The 18636-nt window shown below is 38.5% G+C and overlaps 1 long non-coding RNA gene across 1 annotated transcript; it reads left to right on the top strand.

Annotated features, from left to right (window-relative positions):
• Positions 1-514: 514 nt before the first annotated feature.
• LOC148185471 (uncharacterized) lies at positions 515-8632 on the top strand. The gene is made up of 4 exons (XR_015775965.1): positions 515-692; positions 5434-5537; positions 8169-8215; positions 8313-8632. It is a non-coding gene; the product is annotated as an uncharacterized LOC148185471 (long non-coding RNA).
• The last annotated feature ends 10004 nt before the right edge of the window (positions 8633-18636 follow it).

Genomic DNA, 18636 nt, shown 5'->3' with positions numbered 1-18636 from the left:
TAAAACTATTATAGTTCAAAAAATGGCACACTTTCCCCAAAATAGTCCCATCGTTTTTTGTTTTGCAGTAGTTTGTGTATCCCATTATCTGTGCCATTCTGCAAAACAGCTCCTCTCTGTGATGCTGCAGAGGGCCACATCACACTCCTGACACTTCAGAGAGGGCCCCGATCCTCCTGCCTGCAGTCAACACAGAGTTTACATCCATATGAGGCCCTGCTGCTTGTTACACTGTCTCCTGATTTACCCCTGTCTCATTATTATTATTATTATTATTATTATTATTATCATTATTGTTATCATTATTATTATTATCATTATTATTATTATTATTATTATTATTATTATTAGAGGGGCTACCAGCGTTTATTCCAGGATGAGACCGATCACAGTGCCGTTTGCGCCACATGACGTATGACTTACGACTTACGGATACTAAGCGTCGGTCGGTCTTCGGATTGGACGAAAATACCAATTCAAATCTTTGACCTCTCTCCAAAGGAACTATGGGAAACCATTATGGCGTTACGCATCTACGCCAATGCACGTTTATCACCGAAATATGATGGAAATGTGGACACCCGATATCGGATCTATCATCACGGATTTATTGAACAGCGTCTCATAAAAACACCCGATGATGAGAGCCACGATGCAGCGGAGCAGCCGGGAGCTTTACGCTGCCGAGAAAAGTGAGACGATGTTAGGACACTTCATATGAAGTCAAACACATTTTAGTCGCAGGGCTCAGATAAATCATCTTAGCTGAAGATAACTTAACATTGAAATCATTAAATAACCGCAGAATATTCTGCCTCTTCATGCACATTTTTGCCCGACCATGTAAATGATAAATATGCTTCATTTCTACTCCTACTCATCTTAATGCAAGCGTTTCAGCTTTTTCTTCTCACTTGAGAGAAAACATAAGGAAGATCCTTGACTTTTATTGACTGTTTGGTGCTCGGAGTGTACATGTGATTAATTATGTGAGCATTTTGAGGCCTGCTCTTAAAGGTTACTCTGCCATTTTGCTGTGAGTGGGAGGAAGTTGCTCAATAAATGCGCCTTATTCTTTATCATAAATGTGATGCCCAGGCTTTCAAACTACTCACTGAAATCAGTCTCTGACAACATTTTAGGTCAAAGTTTGCCAAAGGATGCTTAATTTAATTCACATGAATAAATGTGAGTATTCGTCTACAGAAGCTCAAATGACGTCCTCCTCAAAATGTTGTAGTTTCTTTTCTTTTTTTTAAGGTTTAGGATCTCTGTGAAACTTTTACAGCAGGCTGTGGTTGCAGCTGACTTTGACCTTTTGGCCTCTCTGTCTGCCTCACATGTATCATAGAGAGAGACTTTGTTGAGCCGTGCTTATGACTGGAAGAAAATATGCTGAGAAAGGGCGCGTTTCAGTATTTTGTGATACATCCAAGATGTGAGAATTATGGGATGAGAGGCCCCTGGACACAGATATGCAGAAAGTCTCACCACCCAATTTTCCTTGTTTTGGTGGTTTTGTGTCTCTTTGTAGTTGCTTTGTGTCTGCTTGAGGTAATTTTGTACCTCTTTGGTCTTTTTGTGTCTTTTTGAGGTCATTGTGTGTATCTTTGTCGTTTTGTGTCTCTTTGGGATTATTTTGTGTCTCTTAAAGGTACTTTTGTGTCTCTCTGGGGTCATTTTTTTGTCCTTTTGGTCAGTCTGTGTCTCTTTGAGGTCATTTATTTCTGTTTTTTGTCGTTTTGTGTCTCTGTGAGGTAATTTTTGTGTCTTTTTTTTCAATTTTTTTGTCTTCTTTAGGTCATTTTGTGTCTCTTTGTAGTCATTTTGTGTCTTGCTTTGGTCATTTTGTATTTTTTGTCATTTTGTGGTCATCTTTCCTCTCTCTGAGGTAATTGTTTTGTCTCTAAAAATGTTTTGTCTCTCTTTAAATTCATTTAGTGTTTCTTTGTAGTCGTTTTATGTCTCTTTAAGGTCATTTTGTGTCATTTTTGGTCATTTTGTGTCCTTCTTTGGGTATGTTGTGTCTCTTTGAGGTCATTTGGTGTTTTTTTTGGTCATTTTGTGTCTCTTGGCAGATCCTCTGCATCTCTTTGGGGTAATTTTGTATCTTCTGGCTGGTTTAGTGATCAACACATCATGTACATCTTCTTTTATAGAACATCTTCTGCTGCATATATTTGTTTTTTAGGGAGCACAGATTTAAGATTTGAAACGGAAATGAGACAGTAAATGAACTAATCAAAGTGGATTGTGCAGGTTTAATCTCCACAGCATTTCTGCATTTAATATTCAGGATCAACAGGTCATCAGTGGCACACACAGATTTAATTAAAGCACAGCTGCATCAATCAATAGGTGCTGGAGTCATCCGGAGGAGGAAATAATGTTGTTTTTTGCAGGATGGTAAAAATGCATTTGACGGTCAAACAGAGGCTTTAGTGTATTTCATGTGTTGATGTGTCAGCGCAATCGAATGTGTGAGGTGCAAATCATGTGATGGGCCAGAAATGCTGAGCAAAGAAAAGGAAGTAAATTCAGGTCTGAGCAAAAAGCTGAACAGAGCTTCTGGATGATATAATTTGGCTAAAACTGACAGCACAATACTAAAGAGATTTTTTGGGCGGCTTTCATTTATTTTTCATTGAGTGTCTCTTGCTGTCAGACAAAAAAAAAAAATCACAAATATAGATGTTTGTCTGGTCAAAATTCAAACAACGATATACTCGATGCTATCCTCTTATGGCTTCTCGTGTTGTTTCACTTTGGTCGGTGTGTATTTTGCCTTTTAATGTGTGAGCGTGCACACAACTAAGATTAATCTAAAGTGTTATTCTGACACACCTACACACACACACACACACACACACACAAACAGACGACTGATCCGTGCTGAGTTGGGCCATAATTACTTGCTAGCAGACAGCGGAGGAGAGGAAAGCCAAAAGAAATCATTAGGGAGCTGTCAGGTACCTAAAACACTCTGATGTCAGTCCTCTGTGGGCTCTGCGAGGCGACGGCGTTGTTGTTGTTTTTAAGTATTTCTGCTTTGCTGAAGAGCACACAGGAGAGAGCGACAGGAGAGATGAGAGGGAGAGGATGTGAAAACCAACAAAGAAAGACAATGCTAGATTTGGACCCTTGATGATGCAAGAGTGAGACTGCATAGGCCAGCTCGAGCACACCGTGAGATGGTGTAAATGGAGGATTTTGAAGACGTGACATAACCCCTCAGCCAGCATTACTCGGCTTTTAGGTGTTGACTTATCTCTCCAGTCCTGGCTGTTTTACTGTGGCTTCCCTTTTCCTTTTACACTCCAATTTAAGATTCTTTCTCAGTTTAATTTAGTTGAGTTTTTTGATTGCTTTTTAAGCCCTTCGTGGTTTGACTCTGTTATACACACACATATATGTATATATATTTTCTGATCTTTTCTGCCGCAAGACTCTTCAGGTCTGGCACCTAAGACGTGCATTTTAAAGGTTCACGGATCGAGCTTTTACTGTTTTAGCGCCAACACTCTCAAACTCCCCTTAGGTATTAGGACAGAGAAGTTCAGAGGCAAATCTTCCTGCAAGGGACATAAGCTGCTGTCTTTCTCTTTGACGTCATTTTGTGTCTATTTGAGATCATTTTTTTGTGTTTTTTGGTAATTTTCGGTCACTGTTTGTATATATATTGTCTCTGAGGTCATTTTAAATCCCTTTTGGCTAAGTTTGTGGGGTTTTTTTGGTCATTTTTCTCTCATTTTGTATATATTGTGACTCTGTAATTATTTGTGTGACTTTGGGGTAATTTTGTGTCTCTTTGGGGTAATTTTGTGTCTCTTTGGGGTAATTTTGTGTCTTTTGGTGATTTTGCATCTCTGTTTATATTGTGTCTGTTTGAGGTTATTTTGAGTCCTTTGTCTTAATTTTGTGACTTTGGTATTTTTGTTTCTCTTTTTGTTTATTTTGTGTCTCATAGTGGTTTTGTGTCTCTTTGAAATCATTTTCTGTGACTTGTGACTTTTTGAGGTTATTTTGCATCTCTTTGTAGTCTTTTTGTGTCTCTTTGAGGACATTTTTCGTCTCTTTGGTCTTTTTTGGTCATTTTGACTCCTTTTGTTTTAATCCTGTCTCTTTGAGGTTATTTTAAGCCCTTTTTATTTTTTTGTTTGTGTCTTGTAGTTATTTTTGTGTCTTTGGGGTCATTTTGTGTCTATTCGTAGGTGCTGGGGTGTGTAGTTGTAGGGACTGTTTGTTATTTATGAGGGGTGAGGGGGCAGTGAAAGTGTGGGAGGCATGTCAAATAAGGTGCTTAGGGGAAGAAACTGCAAGTTTAAATGGTTGTATTTTGCATTTATTTAAAAACCCTTTGAACACCAAATCCTGCTGGTGGGTTTAAAAGGCATGTTTTCTTTGAAAATCACCAAAATTTCCCAATTTATCACAGCCAGAGACTGTAAAAGCAGTCACATCCTGTGAGACTAAGGCTTCTATTATCAAAATCTCTTTATTCCAAGTGTCTTTTAAAAGTATATGGCTGTTTATGGAGGGCTGAGGGTCAGTGGAAAAAGTATTTGTAGCCTTAGAGAGGGTTAAGATAAGAAAAAAAAAAACAACTAAAAAGATTAAAAATACCCCAGCCACCCACATCCTTTGATATATAGCCCACAGTGCAGTCACTTAGCTAAGTTGTTTATTTCTGTTAATTCCTGAATTTCTTGCTCTCGTTAGTGAGAAATACAATACTATAATAATAAGGAAGTAATTTATTTCACATCATTATTTATCTTGAAAATGAAAAGGAAATCCCTAGTTCCTGGACTATAAAATAGCAAAAATGAGCTAAAAGATTTGTTTGTTTTCTTTTTTCAATGAGCAAGAATGTTTTGTCTTCTAAATTGGCAAAATGAAAATGAAAAACATCAGGTAGATGTTAGTAGACATTAAAATAAATATCTAGGCTAGTATTTATGACAAACAATGAACAAACATATAATCAGGTGAAAAAGAATTTAAAAAATAAAGAAAAAAAAGAATAGAAAAGAGGATTCTGGGGGAAAATAGCATTATAACTGTTTATTAATATTTTAATAAACTGAGTGATTTGAGAAAATAATATCACTTTAATTTTAGGAGCAGAAATCAAAATTTAGGAAGTGACCCACAGAATTTTTGTTTGTGACTAAAAAATTTAAGCATTTGGACTAATAAAATAAAATAGATATTCAAGAGCGCTATTGTCTGGATTATTATAGTTACAAATAATATCCAGAAGGTTAACCCTGTGCAAGTCCCCCTGTGTACAGATTAATGTCATCTGCTGTATTTTTCTGTCAAATTGTGCTTTATGTGTTTTTGTTATGTTTTTACACTTGCTGCAACACAAAATGCCCCCTGGGACAAATAATAAAAATTAAACTGAATTTGGTCTTGTTTGTCATATAGGCAGTCAGACAGTCGCTCTTCGACATGTTGGCGTGTTGATGTCGTGGAGAAAATGATCTTATGTACCAGAATCTGACTTGGAGAACGAGGAAATGCAGAGGTAGGTGACATCCCTTTGTGGGTTGCTCACCCTGAGCGACCCCTTTCACAAAAGTTGATATCATAATATTGATTAGAGCTTGAACTTACACTGACCTGCCTACAAAAAACCCAACAGTATAAATTCGATACACGGTCGCACATTTTCAGCATGGCCAGATACTCTGCCTGGGCAGTAAATTCAAGCTGAAATAGGAAATCGTTATTTTGCATGATGAGTGCATGTGGGCGGCGGACGACTCTGTGACTCTGAGAGCAGATTTCTGTGAAATCAAAGCAACGAGGCAAATCAAAACGGAGCGAAAGCAAGAGGAGTGTAGTGCCTGACGTTGATAGGCAGAGGAAAACGACTGTCTAGAAAGGTATTGAAGGTACTGAAGAGTGATTGCTCCCTGAGGGGTGAAGCAGACACAGAGGGGTGAGTGATTCTGCCCAAAGGAGATGTATGTTTTATAGAGTTGGTCTGTACACTTTGAGTGACCTGGTCTGTGTGGCTTTCTCCTGACACTCAGCAGCATTGCACAGCTCAGGTTCAGAATCAAAATGTGGCAAAAGTCATAAAAACATAAAAATAGGACAGAAAAAAATGCAATATAAGTATGAAAAAGATACTCTAAAACTACTCAATTTGCTTGGCTTCAGGGCCACTTTTGCAAAATGACAGGAGGCTCGGGGCCAGTCGCAGCGGCCCCATACATGTTTTTAGGATTTCAGGACATTTCTAGGATTTTAGGATGTTTATAGTTTTCTGGGACGTTTCTAGGATTTAAGCACCTGGCACCCTAACCAGGCTGTAAATTGAGGATCACTGCTCTAAAATAACAAATTTGTGCAATATTAACTGTTTTACAATGAGAGAGCTGTGCATTTTTGTGCAGGATGTGCTAAAATATTGAACAGAGGTTGTGCAAAAGTTCAGAGTGTGGAGAAATTGTGCAGCGTACAGGGATAATAGTGCTGATGGCCGGAGGAGAATGTTTCAGAGAGTTTGCATCTGGGGTTGACTTTTCCTTCCCGCCTTAGGTTGCTAGAGGCATGCAGGTCCTGCAGGGACGGCAGCCAATCATCCCCCGAGCAGAGCGAATGATATGCCAATGATGATAAGTTCAGGTGGTGCTGCACTAATCACATCATCATTGTTTCATGTATGACCCTCTGTGTGTCATCATCGGCCGCAAAGGTTATTTACGCCACAAGTGTAGCAATTACAGCACCTAAATATAGGCTATTGTAAAAGCAAGGACATCTAACAAGATACATCAAAGACATGCTTTTCATCTTCGGCTGCCAAAGTTCACAGACACACTGAGTCACTCCAAGGTCTCGGAAATTGGATTTATTTACAGCAGCAGAAACAAGGTTGTAAAAAAATAAAAGGCAGAATGGTGGAGAAGCAGAAGGAAGACATTGTTGAATGTTGGGATGGAGTTCAGCTCGGTCGAATTCCTCCGTCTTTGTCAGTGTCGACTCTCAAAAGACTGCACTGCACTACTTTTCAAATCATGTTTGAGAGTTTATTTTATTTTACTATGACTGAATTTTCCCTGAAATCCTTCAATTTTAAACACAACTATGAAGAAGAAATATGTGCACAAATACAAACATACTAATAATTACATAATTACAAATACTATAATTTATATGAAGGGTCCAGTGTGTGACATTAAGGAGTATTAAGTGGCATCTGGGGGCAACAATTGCAGCTTGCAACCAGCTAAAATCTCTCCTGGTTAGAATTTCTTCAGCGTTTTTATTTTGGGAAGTTTATTGGGAGCTGAATTGTCCGCAGAGGTCTCCTCCTCTGCAAAACAAATGACCCAGGTGATTTAAAACCAACAACAAAAATTAGCAAAAAAATATTTTAGAAAATACAAGAAAATGACTAGAAAATAAGCACAAAAAACCCCAAAAAAGAGTAAAAATCACACAAGAAAATAACCCGAAAAGTGCTGACAAAAAAACCCCTCTCTAACATAACTTTAAAATGCTAATTACGTTAATTAGGATAATAATTATGCTTCATGGTACCAAACACTGTTTTTCTGACACTGCTTTGTACGGGCTTCTAATTGTGGTGTCCAAAAACGTCAGTGTTTTGTTTGTCCAACAGCTCACTCTGAGGCAACGAAAACAACCACATGATTGTAAACGCAGTGATTATAAACTAAAGAAAAAGTACTTATTATATCATATTGCATTTCTGCCAAGATACCCCCCTAAGTCCTACACGCTGGACCTTTAAGCGATGAGGAATGAGGAAAAACACACTGTGCTCCATCGGTTAACATTGTATAAATTGTTTTCTGAGGCAAACTAGCACTTTATCTCATTACTGCAGTGATCCAATTCATTGACGTAGACTTCAGACTGTTCCCCAAAGTGCACAATGAAATCCAGATCTTTTTTGTAGCCACCTGGTTGGATAATTCCTGCAGAGGACAGAGTGAGGAACAGGGGAACATAGACAGATTAATGCACATAACTTTATGTAAATTAACAAGCTTCATTAAAATTAATGACATCCTGAAAGAGGACATAAAATCAAAAGATCATAAATGTTTCAGAATAAAAAAGTTCCTGTAAGAAAGAGTCTGTGAATTAATATCTTGAATTGTTACTTCTGTGTTTCCAGGTAGATGGGCCACGTTTGCTGGACGATCCACATTTCTGGACCGAGTGCACTGTGAGTGGACAGCGTGGGCGGAGGAAGACCTGTGTAAAAGGAAAACAATTCTCCGAGAGTTAGGCTAAGTGTGATTGTTCCTCTTGTGTTGTTACAGGAAGGAGTGGGTGAGGAGAACGGGCACCAGAGGTTGAAATCATCGCCTGAGAAGAAGCAGGTCCGTGGTGCATTTTGTGTTGTGTTGTTGTCCTCGGGAAGTGGAGGATCCTGGAGCTGCGTGGGTAGAAAGCTCAACCCATTAAACAGCCTGCAGATCCAGGATCCTTTCTGACAGTTCATCGTTGCATTCAGTTTACACGACCAGTTAACCGTTTGGTTTTATTTTCCATAAAGTCAGTGCATGAGCAGTTATATTGAAAGCAGAGGTCGACCGATGCTGGATTTTCTCAATACCGATACAGTAATGGTAGTTTGGAAATCCTTTTGCCACCTCACACCCTGCGAAAACATTTCACAGTGTCGGAAATAAAGAATCTTATAAGAAACTGGATCACTGTTGATCTGAAACATCTGGGTAAAATACCTAAATAAATATAGAAATAATATGACAATAGTTAATAATAATAACTAACAATGAATAAATCTTTTTTGGGGGCTATTTTTTATTTTTTTTGCGATTCGTTTTCCTCAAAATCAGCCTGAGAATCTCATGTTAATTATGACGTTACCTTGACTTTGTGTGGAGTCTCCATACAACAATATTCAGAGATGGGCTGTGTTTCTGTTACTTGTATTTGAAATATGTATTGTAATTGCTCTAGTATTTTGTAATTGGTATTTGATGGGGCTGAATAGATTCAAATGTGAATTGTAACAAGGTATTTCCGAGCAGCTGTCTTCAATGTTTTTCAGCGTATTTTAACTAATTCCCAAATGTATTTACAACTAGAATACAAACAGCTATCCCAGGTTTATTTACAATCCAAATATCCACCCACTGTTACAAAATATGTTAAAACACCCTTACAACAACCTCATCCATATACCTGCCAAAAATAGCTTTTTTGTGTAGTTTATTTAGACTGTTTTTTATATTTGCGCCTTGTTTCAACTCATCACCCAGTCCATCCCGCAAGTCCACCTCATAAAGTGAAATACATAGACTCCTCGCCTTTTTTAAGGAAAAATAAAATTCTCTTCTTAAATTATAACCCCCCTCCCTGTCACATATCATTCTTTGAATGTTGCCCAGAAGTGAACTTACACAAAAATACGATGTTGCAGAAGGCAAAATATGTTGGATTCATGTAAATGGGTATATTAAGACACATTTTGAGGGTTCGATTTATGCCTCAGTGTTTGTGAGACAGTTTGTTATACCTTTACACACTGCTTCTACAGCTTTGCAGGCTTTGCTCAGCTATTACTGAACCATAGCTATTTTGGGAAGGGGTTAACTATTATATGAGTGAAGGCCTGGCTCGGCCATATTTCTGGCTGCACGGGGCTTGTTGTGCATGATTGGACAGGAAACACTCAGAAAAGCCATTTAAAACTCTTTTCTAACGGTGAGCGTAATGGCACCGTTAGTCAACGTATCAAAGTGCAATATGGCTATGCAGATTAGATCATAACGTTGATGAGCACTGCAAACACAAGCAGCGTGAAGAGGGATGTGAGAGGACCTTTTGCTCCTTTGCATCACTTCATTTCATGCGTGATGTAGATTTTCTGCCTTTTCAGAGCAGGGAGTGAATTGCTGACAATAGAAACTCCTCTGCAGTGTTTTTTTTATGCGAGACAATCTGCGCGCTCGGGTGGTTGTTTGTGTCTGTGTGCCCTTCTGTTGTGCATTTGTGCATGGAGTGTTTCTCACTGTGTGTGTGGCCGTGTGAAGAGTGAATGTGTGGAAAAATATCAACTAAAATCAGACCCAGTTGAAATCAGAGAGTTGCACATCAAGCCTATTATCAGCCGCTGGACCTCGGGGACAACGTTTGCTGTTATTTTTAAATTTTTTTTTTTGAGCAGAGACAAAGTCTTTTTATCTGCCGTTGTCATTTCAGAAGGTCATCTTTCTCCACAAAGACTAAACTCATTAAATTCATCGCGCAGACACAAACGCTTACAGGCGTCATAAGGACGCGGGCAACAGGCCCCAATTCCAATTGTCTGGCTGAAATTAGCAATCAAGATCTTAAGACAAAATAAATGTATTCAGACTAAAATAAAGGAGAAGAATTTACATATTCAGGTCTTTGGTGTCCATGTGCTGAACTCTGAATGCTGGAAGTTGTATTAGTTATATTTATGAGGTCTCCTCCAGTCTCCGTCCCCTGAGTTGCCGAGTTTTATTATCGAAAAGGTTCAGAGGCGATGGGATTTTCAATATCTCCCATGCATCTTGTTTTATGAAAGCACTTTCCTCTAATTGTAAGACAGGTTTAAAAGTTTGCTTTGCTTTTGTTGCCTCATGAACGCCAACAGAATTTCATCTTTAGAAATAAATTAAAATGGAAACTAATGGAAATCATTACTGCAGTCCGTGCTGTAGAACAAACAGCTATTACACTGTATGCCTACGCCGGGAATGCACGCTAATAAAGACAAATGGAAAAAAATGCCTGTTTATTTCATCAACTGGCTTTAAAGGAGCGGTTGGGAAATAAATGTGTTCGTTTTTTTTGCTGAGAGTTGGAGAAGAAAACTGATACAACTCTCACGTCCAGGCCACACTGCCTGTGTGAGCGTGCGTGACGGCTGTCTCACTGAACTTCTGCGGCACGCACGCTTGCGATGTTCACACTTACAGCGTTGTTGCAGCTGCCTGCTGCTGTAGCTAATGTATTTCCACACTTAAGCTGGTACTCCGCTCATTTATGGCTCTCTGCGAGCAATATTTCAGAATAAAATGCTTTGTGTCAACAAATAAGGGGTTCTGTTAATAGAAAAGTTGTCGGAGGGCATTTATTTTCAAACAAACAGGAAAGGTTGAGTAAAAAATAAATAATAGAGCGGATCTAAAGAAGCTACATGTGAGTAGTTTGCTCCTTTTTTTGGCTTTTAATGTATGCTGTCAGTGAATTAAGTGTCAGCCTGAGTATCCTGGTGTGCGCTGGAATTTTGATTTCCTTTATGGTTCATGTCGTTTATCCTCAACTGCACCCAGGAGGAAGACACGGCTGTGCACGCTGTATACTCGGTTCTTGATAATGAAATATTTCTATTTTTTTTCATGTCTGTGACAGAAAAAGACATTGAAACTCTGGTAAAATAGGATATAATGTCAATATGATTATCGAAACACCATTTTCACTGTCTTTCACTGCTAAAAACCACACTGGTCTATCTTACCTTCAATCAAGCCAGCTGGTGATGCGACTTCAGCTTGTCAGGTATCCAGCGGCTGGCTTTAGAAAGTTCGGCAGGGATACTTAAATTGCATTGCCGGGGGCCACTTTTGCAGGATATCAGGAGGCCAGGGGCCCATTAAAAAACAAACAATGATAATATTGATCAGATAAAATAAAAAAGGCAAATTCAGTCGGAGCAGCACTGCACAAGTTGTAAGTTTTTACAGAATTTTTTCTCTGCAGTAAAAAGATGCAAATGCTTTTGAAATATGTGCTACAAGACCAGAGGAATCAGACAAAAAAAGGAAACTTGTGCACTGGAGTCCTACTGGTGGGTGATGTAATGCGACCTTGTCTGTTTTCGACACAGTGGCAGCCGGCCCGTTCCTGTATGACATTATTAACATTTAGCTAAAACATGTTTCTGAAAACATTTAAGGTGAGAAATATGCAACTTGGTGACAAAATCTTCATTTATATTTGATCAGCGTTTTTTTTTTTTGGCCTCCGTTTTCACTATGCAGGAAGCACTATGGTGCAAACTTCCTGTTCACAAATTCTCGCCATTATGGTGATATGGTGAAATAACATATGTTTGTTACGTTTAGTCCGTGGTGACGGTGCCAGGGTTGGGGCACAATACGTAAATGCGGAAGTATAGCCTTTAGTTTGAGCAACAGCCTCGAGAGCCAGCGAAACACTTAATTTATATTCAAAGTATGAAAAAATCCCACTGTGAATCAGTTTATTTCAATTTTGAAATGACATTGCGGGCCAGATTTGGCCATGTTGAGTATCATTGATGCAAAGGCATGTCACCTGTTTCAACAGACAGTCAGCTTGTAGTGAAGCCAAGTCAGTTTCACACAGTCAGCACGCAGCATGTTTGCTTGCCCTCTGTCCCTGCCGAGATGCCAGAGTCCGTCTCATTTACATCCTTGCGGCTGTTGATACATATGTCACACTCCGTACTCTTGGTTTGGTGGTGTCGTATGGTTGGTCGCTGCTGCTGCTCGCTGTAAGAGTGCATGTCTCTGGTCTGAAATGCGCTTTAGAAGCTTGCATGTGGACTTTGTTCCCTTTGGACTGAGCCCTTCTCGCTGTTTCCCTCTGTTTCCAGCATTTATGCTAAGCTGGCTCCAGCTTCATATTTACCACAGTGACTTGAGAATTGATCTTCTAATCTATGCAAAATACGTATGAACATATCTCTCTAATGTCTAACTATTTCTTTAATCTGGAAGTGTAAAAGTCTGTTTCGAGGGTGTATTTCTAGCTGGAAATATCTTATTTTCTGACCAAAAGGAACTGATTCTTTTTTTGACTTTTAAAAAATTGCCTCCCCTGCTGCTTTAACTCCTCACGTATAAATATCCAACACACACACACACAAAACTCACCAGCCAAAGTACTCCAGCAAACAAGCTCTCCTCTTTGCTAGCCTCCCTATAAATGTACGTATTGATCAGAAACTCCCACTTACTACTTACAAAGCATCACAGGGCCTTGTGGCTCGGCGTGCTGTTGCTCTGATTTATTTACGAGCTCGGCCCACCCGTACTTTCCACAGGCAGGATGCCTTGTCATCCCCCTCATTTGAAATTAAACAGCTAGGAGCACAGCCTTGGCTCTTTTGCTATCTCCCCTTTAACGTCCCCGCAGTCCATCATCTGCTCGCTTCTGCCGCGAAAGCTTTGAAGTTCATAAACTGTGAAGCAAAGGATGGCTGATCTGATGGTCATTGCAGCCGAGGCAGAAAGGCCCCGGTCAATAAACCTGGAGAGTGAGATGCCTTTTGCCGAATCGCAGGCAGACATTAAAGCAGGCCCCCGTAAAATCATGCATCCAAGCACATCTTACCTTTCTGCTCTCTTTCTGTCACTCTGTCGCTGAGTGTGTTTGGGTGTGGGGTGAAGGCTCTTCAAGGCTCTTCAAGGATAGATGAGCACTTGGGAAAAATAAGCTCCCACTTCTCAGAATGTGAGCAATTATTGGGTTTTTGATTCCTTTTTAAAAGCGAGAAGGTTGTTTTCCTCTGTGACTATTGAGATCTCTGCTGATGAGCAGTTTAACCCTTTGAAAACTGAGCAAATAGGCTTGTTTTCTTTCAAAAACATTGGAAGAAGGCAGTAAGCTACAAAGAAAAAAATACTCAAAACTGATCAAGATTTTACTAAAAAGTATAAGAAAATTACCTGAAAATTATGTAAAAAAAAAAAAAAAACCCACAAGAAAATGACCTAAAGTGCTTAAAAATTACACTCGGACTTAATGTATCTATCTTCAACTGTATTCCCATAATTTATTTATTATATTCAGTGTGCAATAATACACTGTCTGAATTGCAATAATTCAACTATAGCAATCCTCTGTGCAATTATTCAAATGTGCAATATTCTTTCAACCCATGAATGCAGGCTATATTTAACATGTTACTCATATTGTGTTTATTTTATGTATTCTTATATTTTTTATTTTTATTTTTTAAATGTACATGCTAGTGTTAATTGTTTTCGTTATTACTGTATTTCTTTTTTATCTTATGACATCCTTTGTGCTGGTACTTATTTCTACTTGCTATAATTCTCTGCACGGCATCAGAGTGTAATGATTATAATGAGCCCTAATTTCCCCCTGGAGATCAATAAAGTACTTCTGATTCTGACTACAGGTAACATAATTTTAAATATGTGATTATGCTGATTATAAATATCATTTTCCCCTAGCTTGTAAAAAAATGTTCTAAATCTACTCATTTCTTGCAATTTGTGAAACATTTCTTAACAAGCTGCTCATTGCCTTATTACCCACGTTTTTGAAAGAAATTACACCAATTTCTAATTTAAAATATAATAATTTATAATAATTCAACGGTTTTAATACTCGTCTGAAGGCAGCACAGGAAAAGTGATGTCTCCAAGTTTTAAAGGGTTAAACACATTTGTTTTGATTTTCATCGCCTCAGATTTTCTGTTTTATTGCATGTGACATTGCTGACATTGGATGTTTGTCAATTTAGCTTCAAATCATAGCTCAGAAAGGCAGAAAAGCATGTCCCTTTTCACATTTTGGTCAAAAAATATAACGAGCCGTTATATTCCGACACTACTTCCCACTGAGCCTGCCCCGCCGCTGTCACATGTAACATAAGTATTGCATGAATACATCATAAGAGCGGAGGAAATCAGTATTCAGGACTGTGCCATAAGCTGTTATGGGGCCGCTGTTCTGACATAATGAATGTGTTAGAGACCAGACTTCATGTAAAGTGAATGTGGGAAAAATGAAGTTCACTTGACCTCAATATATTCCCCCTCAGCTCCTGAAAATTGCTTTTGCTTTGGTCCTTCCACTTGATATCTTTTTGCCAATCACAAAGCGCCACAAAGATCCAGCGAGTGTCCTCTGTGTGTCTGTGCACCGTCAGCGCTGCTGTCGTCGCTCGGATTGTGCTTAAGAGCATGATGCACATGTGCCAACTCAGCAGCTGTCACCTAAAAAGTGAAGAAGGCCAGAGTATGAAAAGAAATCTGTTCTTGCTTGACACTTCTCAAGTTTGCAAGAATGGCAAAACAGCGTGGAGTGGCAAAGAGGCCCAGTGGGTAAACAGACTCTTGTGTCTGAACAAGACTCAAGCCGCATTTTTTGGAACGTATCCTCCCGACTGAAGAGTCCTTGAGCAAGACACCGATTCCCGAGTGGCTGCAAGGATGCTAACAGACTGCAAGTGCCACAGCTAAATAGAGATGTCTGCTGGATGGTGCTCCAAACTCTGAACTACTTGTCAATACATAAAGTCAGAAATTATGTTGCATAATAATTTTGGGTATGAAAAGTTGATTTCACTTCTTAAAGTTAGGTATCAACTATCAATGTTTTGTTGGTATTGACTGAAATGTGTCTGCACAAGTATCACAAAATATTGAGTACTGAAATGTGGCATTCAATATCTGATTAATTGTTTAATTTTATAATATATTCAGAATTTAAAAAAGAATTTGGCCACTTATATTTTATTCTACTTTACATTTTTTTTAATTTACATTTCACATAATATTAATACAAAACATAAAACAAAAATATAAAAATAATATATGTAAATAATCATAGTAAAAATACACAACACAAGGATAGCTTGCCAGAAACTACAGAGTAAAAAACATTATTGTGATACACTTGTGAGATGTTATGAGAGGGTTTCTGTCTTTTACATAAAAGGAAAATTAATTTTACAGGCTTATCTTAAAAAAGACAAACAATAACAACAACTGAAAAAACATATCTTAATTAAATTATCTGCCTCTTATTTATACATTTCTTAATGAGTGTCGATAGTCCATCTAAATTATCTCTATAAAGCCCCTTAACTTTAATTTATGTCAGATTCTTGTATAGCTGTGTTCATGGCAGTGCTTAAAATTAAAGGTCTTTATTTAGGATTATCCGATCAATTAAAGATGTACTAACTCTTCAGAGGAATTACAGTTCATTGTATTTCATGTTTGTTTCATTGACAGGTGCATCAAGCTCAGATGTTCACTCACCTCACCTTCATCCACAATCCAAGATGATTTTCTGACTCCGGAAACAAAAACGGTGGTAAGATACCATACTGTATGTCGAGACTGAAAAATGCTTCTTTTTAGACATCTATGGATGTTTGATCGACATTTTATCTAAATAATTTTGATAGTGGCAGAAATAATCAAGGAAAAGAGAAAAATTGCCACCAAATTCTAGCTTTTTTGCCCCTAAAACAAAATCAAGAGGGGAAAAAATGTGTCATTGTGTATGCAAATGCTTCCAAATTTCCAACAAAGGGGGGGAAAATTGCCCCAAATTTTCCAGTCAAAAGATATTATATTTTGTATCCTGGTTTCTACTGATGTGTTTCCCCCATTTCTATTTTTATGAACTTTACGAACATCTTACAGAAAACTTTATCCTGCAGTAAGTGAAAAACTAAAATTTTTTCTGTCATAAAAGAAAGGTTACCATTTTTTGAATTTTCACATTTTTGTTGCGACAGCGCTGTGGTTAATGTGTGGTTAGGTTTCAGGCTTAAAATACCTGGTTTTAGTGCTATAAGCAAGGCTGGAATTGTCTCTGGTAAAGAAATGCTTTTGTTTCCACAAAAAAGACTGGAAATCTCCCAAACTGTCTTTAAAATTACCCACTTTTTGTCACATAAATGCAGCTGGGAATGTCCTGGCTTCTTGTTAAAAAAATATCTGCTTTATTGTTGCTCTCAAACATTGGTCTGCTGTTTTCTGTTGTTTAGCAGCCGTCGTACCTCTTTGTCACATCATCCACAATCCTCTCTTCCTCCTGAAGCTCAAAACATGTAATCTAAAGTACTTGATATGTATAAAACAAGCAAATAGGACATATCTGTGGTTTGCAGAAACTTTGAATACCAACATTTTACTCTGGCAACGGGGAAATATTTGACCCTTTAGCTGCTAAATGCTCCATTACACATTTCCCCCAACAGATCATTAACTTTGGTCTTCTGCTGTTTGATGCCAGGAAGACACTTAAAAACAAAATAGTTGATTTGTGAGTTGTAAAACCAAAACAATGGATCAAAAAATACTAAAAAACACTCTACAATTGAAGATTTTCATCCGTTGTTACCATAATAATGTTAACAACAGCAGCTGTGACTGCGGTGTGTTTTTTAGGTGGCAGAAACGATAAAACAACTTTGAACACTTTCCAAATAATAGTTAAATTAATTTCTAAAATAAAAGGTATTCAGCTAAATCAGGTTTGTCAAAACTGCATTTAAATCAAGTACATGGGAGAAAAGAGTCATTCTCCGCCCTGTGTGGAAGCATTTTCACCTGGTGCATTAAGAAAATCAATCTTGTAATGAGTCAAAGCAGCAATAAAATAGATTTAATGGCGAAGAGCTGCAGTCAGTGTGAGGCTGAATGATAAGAGCTTATTGAAATGTCACTTATTTGATCCGTAAAACAGCCGCTGTGTCTCTTTATGAAACATAAGTCCCCTCAGGATACATTAATAGAACAAGCTGAAGACTTAAAATGCAAATTAGATCGAATTTGACCATAAGGAGTGGAAACACCTTCAAGTGTGTGGCTGCATTTGCCAGCAGGTACGCCTCCGACGGTGTATGATCGTAGCTGGAGTTTGAAGCCTGATGCTCTGTTGTGTACGAGACAAGTGGCTTTTACCTGCCAAGCCGCCACAGCATCTGCTCCTGCTCTTTTTTCAAGTGCTGACTGAAGCAGCAGTGAGCTTTGAAGGACAGCCGTTTCATAGGTTGACCAAGGTTTATTTATAGAACGCTTTTTTAACTGATATAATAATTTTTAAAAAGCAGCCCACAATGAGATCTTATGTAATTTCATGATATCTTGTGTCATTTTATTCATGCTGTTACATCATTCATCATCACGCCTATAATGACGATCATTATTATCCTCTTCCCTTCACTCCTCCTTCTCATCATGTATCGTGTTGCTTGATCACAGAGTGACATCATCATGCACTGACAGTGGATTTCCTCCGTAATTGGCTGCAGCAGGCCGGGCGCTCATGCTGCATGCATGATAACCCAGAGGACTTAACGACAGCATTTCAAACAAGCTGTGGGAGGGGGGTGACACCTGATGAGCAGCTCGTCCTTCTCACGCAACACATATAACAGAGGGGGAAGGATAGTAAATGATGTAAAAGTATATTACAGTATTTTATTGCAATAACCAGTTATGGCCTTGAGGGGGAGCATCTAATTTTTACAAGACAGGCAGAGATGGAGGGGGAGGAGACTGTATTGACTTATCAGATGCTACATTGCTTGACTGCCTAAAGTGATTTCTTCCACCTCTGAGCAGATGGAGAGTTTTAGAGAGCCATTAGAGGTGTGCAGAGGCATGACCCGAGTTCCAAACCCAGCCTTTAACCCAGGGATACCCAACATGCTTTGCTTGGGGGCCACTTTTGCAAAATGACAGCAGGTCAGGGGCCACACAGCAACCCTATACATGTTTCTAGTAGTTTAGGACATTTTGTCAAATTTTTGGCAATTTTAGGACGTTTGTAGGATTTAGTACATATGTAGGATTTTAGGATGTTTCTAGGATGTGAGGACGTTTTCTA

This window comes from Plectropomus leopardus, chromosome 24 (assembly GCF_026936395.1).
Source record: "Plectropomus leopardus strain MGB_pleo_1.0 chromosome 24, ASM2693639v1, whole genome shotgun sequence".
Classification (NCBI taxonomy): Eukaryota; Metazoa; Chordata; class Actinopteri; order Perciformes; family Serranidae; genus Plectropomus; species Plectropomus leopardus.
This window is presented reverse-complemented; position numbering and strand designations above follow the sequence as displayed.